At 34.1% G+C, this 6,304-nt stretch overlaps 1 long non-coding RNA gene across 1 annotated transcript; it reads right to left on the bottom strand.

The window, feature by feature from the left end:
* Nucleotides 1–645: 645 nt before the first annotated feature.
* On the bottom strand, nucleotides 646–2,904 carry LOC128280581 (uncharacterized). Its single transcript, XR_008270675.1, has 2 exons — nucleotides 2,814–2,904; nucleotides 646–874 (listed from the first exon to the last, which is right to left on the bottom strand). It is a non-coding gene; the product is annotated as an uncharacterized LOC128280581 (long non-coding RNA).
* Nucleotides 2,905–6,304: the final 3,400 nt, after the last annotated feature.

Here is a 6,304-nt window from a genome sequence, read left to right as displayed (position 1 = left end):
ACTTTTACCTTTTATGCGATTTAGTCCTTTTTCGCAATCGGGCTCACAAACGTTAAAATTGACTAACCAAATTTTTCATGCACTATTATAAACATGTTATAACCTCATAATTGTAATGAAATAAATTTTCTAACTTTGGATTTGTGGTCCCGAGACCACTATTTTGACTAGGCCCTAAATCGGACTGTTACATATTGTTTAATAAAATAGAGGAAAATCCAAATAAATGTAATCATTCTTGCCATTAAATTCGATGTCATCTGCTACATATCAGTTATACATTAGCTATTTTTGTTGCTCATAAAAATAATTAACACCTTAGGTGTTTTAAGGTACTTTGTATAACATTTGACAAGTTTAGGTACCAAATTGGATAAAAAAAGTTTAGGTACCAAATTAAGACAAAGTGTCAAGTTTAGGTACCAAATTAGACAAAAAAAAAACTCAAGTACCAGATTAGGAAAAAAGTATCAAGCTTATGTGTAATACCCCTACCCGTATTCATTGTCGGAATAGGGTACGAGGCATTACCGGAGTTTACGAATTAATTTTTTTTTTATATTCAATATAACCCTTTTATAAATATCTAACCTTCCCTGTAATATTAAATCGAGACCAATCCACATCAACCAAATCAATTCAACATATTTTCATGATAGATTCATGCATTTATATAAGATAACGTCATCACATATCTATAACCAGGTTTGTTAACCATACTAATGGCTAACTTTACATTCATTTCACGTTAACATTTACTTTGTTAGCTTATACATGCCACTGATTTCCAAAATAAAGTTTCTTTATATACCGAAATCCTGAGGTTGACAGTGTGATGTGTCTCTGACCAAATCCGACCTCCGAGCTCTTAACACTACAAAACAGGGAAAAAGGAAACGGGGTAAGCACTTTGTGCTTAGTAAGCTCATGTAACAAGAATTATACTTACCTAATATTTTCAATACAATATAATAAACATTCATATATCCATTCAATGCATTATTACCCTAACATGCACAAACTCAACATTCAAGTTAGTACAATAATTTCCATGTATCAATAATATATACCATGATTGATGAGCTCTTCAATACCATGATTTCCATTTCCTTGTTATTTTTCCATATTTATCCCGTTGAATTTATCGAAATTTCGATGGATTTTCAGAGGTACACTTTTAGTGTACAATTTCGGGTCCGTCAATTCATATTCATGTGCGACATTTCCATTTCGAGAGCACACTCCTTGAACCTCAACCTTGCGGCGGATTACGATCGAGCTAAATCCGCAATATAAACTCATAGAGTATTGTCGGGATTACCGGTCAAGCTAAATCCTGCAACGACAATTACTCTAATGAGCTTGATCTGAATTACCAGTCGAGCTAAATTCAGACCCTAATTCGGATTACCCGTTCGGGCTAAATCCATTTTACACATATTCTTCGGAGGGCTATATCAGATAGGATCACCCGTCCGGCTAGATCCTTTTTACCGTCAATTCCTTTTCGAGATCCATCAAATTTTCCTTTCATTCAACCGGATTTCTTCCCATTTTATCAAATATATCAATGTTTCATTAATTTTCATACAATGAACACTCAAATCATATTCTCATCAATAACATACAATCTCAAGCATTTAGAATATAATTCAAGTTACACGAACTTACCTTGATACTTGTTTGTAAACAAAAAAATCTATTAATCCCGAACTTTTCCTTTCCTTGATCTAGCTTCAGATTTTAATCTTCTGGATTTAAATAAATAAATTTAATTATCAATTTAATACATTTCATGTTCATATGCAACATTCTCTATAATTCAACTATTATTTATAGTTCATTCAAAGCTGTCTACTTGAGTCATAGTCACTAAATTATTTATAACTTGAGCTACGGAACTCCAAATTAAGATCCGTTAATTTTACCTGAAACTAGACTCACATATATATTTACCATAAAGTTTTCAGAATTTTTGGTTTATCCAATCAGTACAGTTTATTCTTCAAACTAACCCCTGTTCTGTTGTCTAACAGTTCTGACCCTTCTTCACTAAAAATAAATTATCTCTTTATACAGAATTCAAATGATGTTCTTGTTTGTTTCTATTAAAAATAGACTCATTCATAATTCTAGACATATAAATTTAAGTCCCTAATTATTTTTATTCATTTTTTATAATTTTCAAATTCAGAACAGGGGAACCCGAATTCATTCCGACCTTGTCTCACAAAATTCATTATATCTCAAAATTTACAAATCCACTGCTTACAATATTTCTTCTATGAGAAACTAGACTCAATAAGATTTAATTCCATATTTTGTTCATCTTCTAATTCGATTCCTACAATTTTTGGTGATTTTTCAAAGTTAGTCTACTGCTGCTGTCCAAACTGTTTTAGTGCAAGCTGTTTATTACCATTTTTCCCCTAAGCTTTTAATAAATGATAATTTCGTCCCTACTCAATTAGCCTATCAATTGAGCTGATTTTTCTCAATTAACATTTTATTCTATCACCTTAAACTAGTTTACAACCTTTAGGAATCAGAATTTCAGCAATAGACTTTAATTCCAAACATTTTCACAATTAGGTCCCAAAAATCAATTTCCATTGAAATTGCCTAATAAAATCATCTCATAAACAAATTAAAGCTTTAATTTCATTCTATTTCATCATAAAATTACAGCACTCAACCATGGTGACTTTAAATTTCATCCATGAAATCAAAAAATAATGAATTTAATAGTAGGATCTAGTTGTAAAAGTCTTAGAAACACAAAAATTACAAGAAAAAGGCAAGGATTAACTCACTTGGTGCAAAAATTATGAAATACCAGCTTAGAGAACCCTCCTATGGCGTTTTTAGCTGCTGGAATTGAAGAGAAATGAAGAGAAATCTAGATATTTCCTATTTAGTCCTAGTTTTACTTAGTTAATTTTGCAATATTCCAATTTTACCCTTAATTTATCAATTTTCTGCTGATTTCATACCCTTGCCGTCCAGCCCAAATAACTTTTGGGTCTAATTGCCTTTATATCCTTCCTCATTAGACTAATAAGCTATTTAATCACTCTAGCAACTTTTACACCTATTACAATTCAGTCCTTTTCATTTAATTGACTACCCAAACATTAAAATTTCCTAACAAAATTTTAATACCACATTAATAACATTTCATAAATATTTATAAAATTATTTTTGACTCGGTTTTACGAGATAGAGGTCCCGATACCTTATTTTACCTAATTTCTTCAATAATTTCTTTTCTAACTAATCACTAAATTGATAAAATTTTCCTATCAATATTTTCATCGCTTTTCCTATCATATAAATTTTCAAGCAAAAATATTGAAATAAATTTCTCTTTAAATCGGATTTGTGGTTCTGAAACCACCGTTCGATAACATTGAATTTACGCCATTACAACTCTCCCCTTTTAAGGATTTTCGTCCTCGAAAATCTTACCGATAAAGAGGTTTGGGTATTGTTTCCTCATTGCCTCCTCCGGTTCCCATGTTGCTTCCTCAATCCCGTGCTTTTGCCACAATACTTTCACCAAATTTATCTTTTTATTTCTAAGCTCTTTTGTCTCCGTGCCAATATCTTGACCGGTTCTTCACTGTAAGTCATATCCGGTTGAATCTCTACTTCTGTCGAAGAAATAACATGTGAAGGATCTGATCGATATCGTCGTAACATAGATACATGAAAAACATTACGGATTCTATCAAGTTCCGGTGGTAATGCCAATCGATAAGCGACCGGTCCAATTCTTTTATGATTTCATAGGGCAGATAAATCTTGGACTCAATTTACCCTTTCGATCGAATCGAAGAACTTTCTTCCAAGGAGACACTTTCGAAATACCTTGTCACCGACTTGAAATTTAATCTCTTTTCGCTTAAGGTCGGCATATGATTTTTGACGATCGGAAGTCGCTTTTAGACTATCTCGAATAACCTTTACTTTTCTTACATTTCCGGATCAAATCAACCCCATGTATCTTCCTTTCATCGAGCTCATCCAATATAACGGTGTTCTACATTTTCTACCATACAAAGCTTCATACGGAGCCATTTTAATACTAGACCGATAAGCATTATTGTAAGCAAATTCAATCAAAGGTAGATACCTCTCCCAATTACCTTCAAACTCTAGTATACAACATCGAGACATATCTTCCAATACTTGAATTACACGCTCAGTTTAACCATCTGTCTGAGGATGAAATGCAGTGCTAAAATACAACTGAATACCCAAGGCTTCTTGCAATTTGTCCCATAAACGAGACGTAAATCGGGGATCTCTATCTGATATAATAGAGACAGGCACTCCATGTAACCTGACAATCTCAGATATGTACAGTTCAGCTAGTTTGTCTAAAGAATAATCCATACGTACCGGAATAAAGTGAGCTGACTTTGTTAATCGATCAACAATCACCCAAATAGTATCTTTTTTCCTCAGAGACAAAGGTAGCCCCGATACAAAATCCATAGTGATTCTTTCCCATTTCCATTCCGGTATAGTAATTGGCTGAAGTAACCCCGAAGGTACCTGATGTTCAGCTTTAACTTGTTGACATATTAAACACCTTGATACAAACTCAGAGATATCACGTTTCATTCCGACCACCAAGACATCTTTTTCAGATCATTATACATTTTATTACTCCCGGATGTACAAACATAGTACTACTGTGGGCCTCGAGTAGAATCTTACAGTATGAGCTCAATTACGAGGTACACATACCTACCTCGAATAATAAACAATCATCGAACCAATCAAATTCGAATCATTACGACTCACACTGTGCCCGTTTAACTCAGTAACTTCTCATCATTCTTCCGAGCTTCACATATTTGCTGTAAAATGTCGGTTTAGCTCTCAATTCAGCTAGGATTGAACCATCATCATCAATGATAACCGGGTATTCATAGCTCGTAAAAAGCAAAGAGATTTCGGCTCAAAGCATCAGCTACAACATTAGCCTTACCGGATGGTAATCAATAATCAAATCATAGTCCTTTATCGGTTCAAGCCACTGCTACATCTCAAATTCAAATCTTTCGTGTCATCAAATATTTCAAGCTTTTATGATCGGTATAAATATGACATTTCTCACCGTACAAGTAATGCCGCCATATCTTGGTATAAATACAATAGCGACTAATTCAAGATCATGTCTTGGGTAATTTCTTTCATGTGGTTTAAGTTGTCTTGAAGCATAGGATATTACTTTACCTTCTTGCATCAAAACACAACCTAAACCATTTAATGAGGCATCACTTGTAAATAACAAATTCCTTACCCGTTCAGTTTGCACTAATACTGAGTGCTTTCGTTAATAGGTCTTTCAATCGGTTGAAACTTTGTTGACATTCATCATCCACTCGAACTTTACATCTTTACGCAATAATCGAGTCATTGGAGAAGCTATCATAGAGAATCCTGTACAAATCTCCGATAATAACCACTAAACCCAAGAAACTTCTAACTTCGGATACATTCTTGGTGGACTCAATTGACAATAGCTGAGATTTTACTTGGATCTACCACGATGCCTTCTGGCGAATACAATGTGTCCAAGAAAACTCACTTCTCGAAGCCAAAATTCACATTCTTGAATTTAGCATACAACTACTTCTCTCGTAGAATTTGCAACACAATTCTCAAATGTTCTGCATGTTCTTCTTCATCCCGAGAATAAACCAAAATATCATCAATGAATACTACTACAAATCTGTCTAAGTACGGTCTGAATATCCGGTTCATCAAATCCATGAATCTGCAGTGCATTAGTTAGCCCAAACGGCATAACTAGAAACTCATAATGCCCGCACGGTTCTAAAGGCATTTTTTTGGCACATCTGACTCCTTTACCCGTAACTGATAATAACCTGATCGAAGATCAATCTTTGAAAACATAGTAGCACCTTTCAGCTGATCAAATAAATCATCAATCCGGGGTAACGGGTACTTATTCTTTATGGTTACTTTATTAAGCTACCGGTAGTCGATACACAATCTCAAAGACCCATATTTCTTTTTCACAAACAGAACCGGAGCACCCCAAGGTGAATGACTCGGTCGAACAAAACCCCTGTCAACAAGCTCTTGCAATTGGGTCTTTAACTCTTTTAATTCTATAGGAGCCATCCGGTACGGAGCTATGGAGATCGGAGTAGTTTCCGGAATCAAATCTATAGAAAATTTCACTTCTCTTTATGGTGGCAATCCTGGTAATTCTTCTGGAAACACATCAGAAAATTCACATACCACTGGAACTGCCTGTATCTTT

This window comes from Gossypium arboreum, chromosome 9 (assembly GCF_025698485.1).
Source record: "Gossypium arboreum isolate Shixiya-1 chromosome 9, ASM2569848v2, whole genome shotgun sequence".
NCBI lineage: Eukaryota > Viridiplantae > Streptophyta > Magnoliopsida > Malvales > Malvaceae > Gossypium > Gossypium arboreum.
Note: the sequence above shows the minus strand (reverse complement) of the source record. Positions and strands in the feature narration are given on the sequence as shown.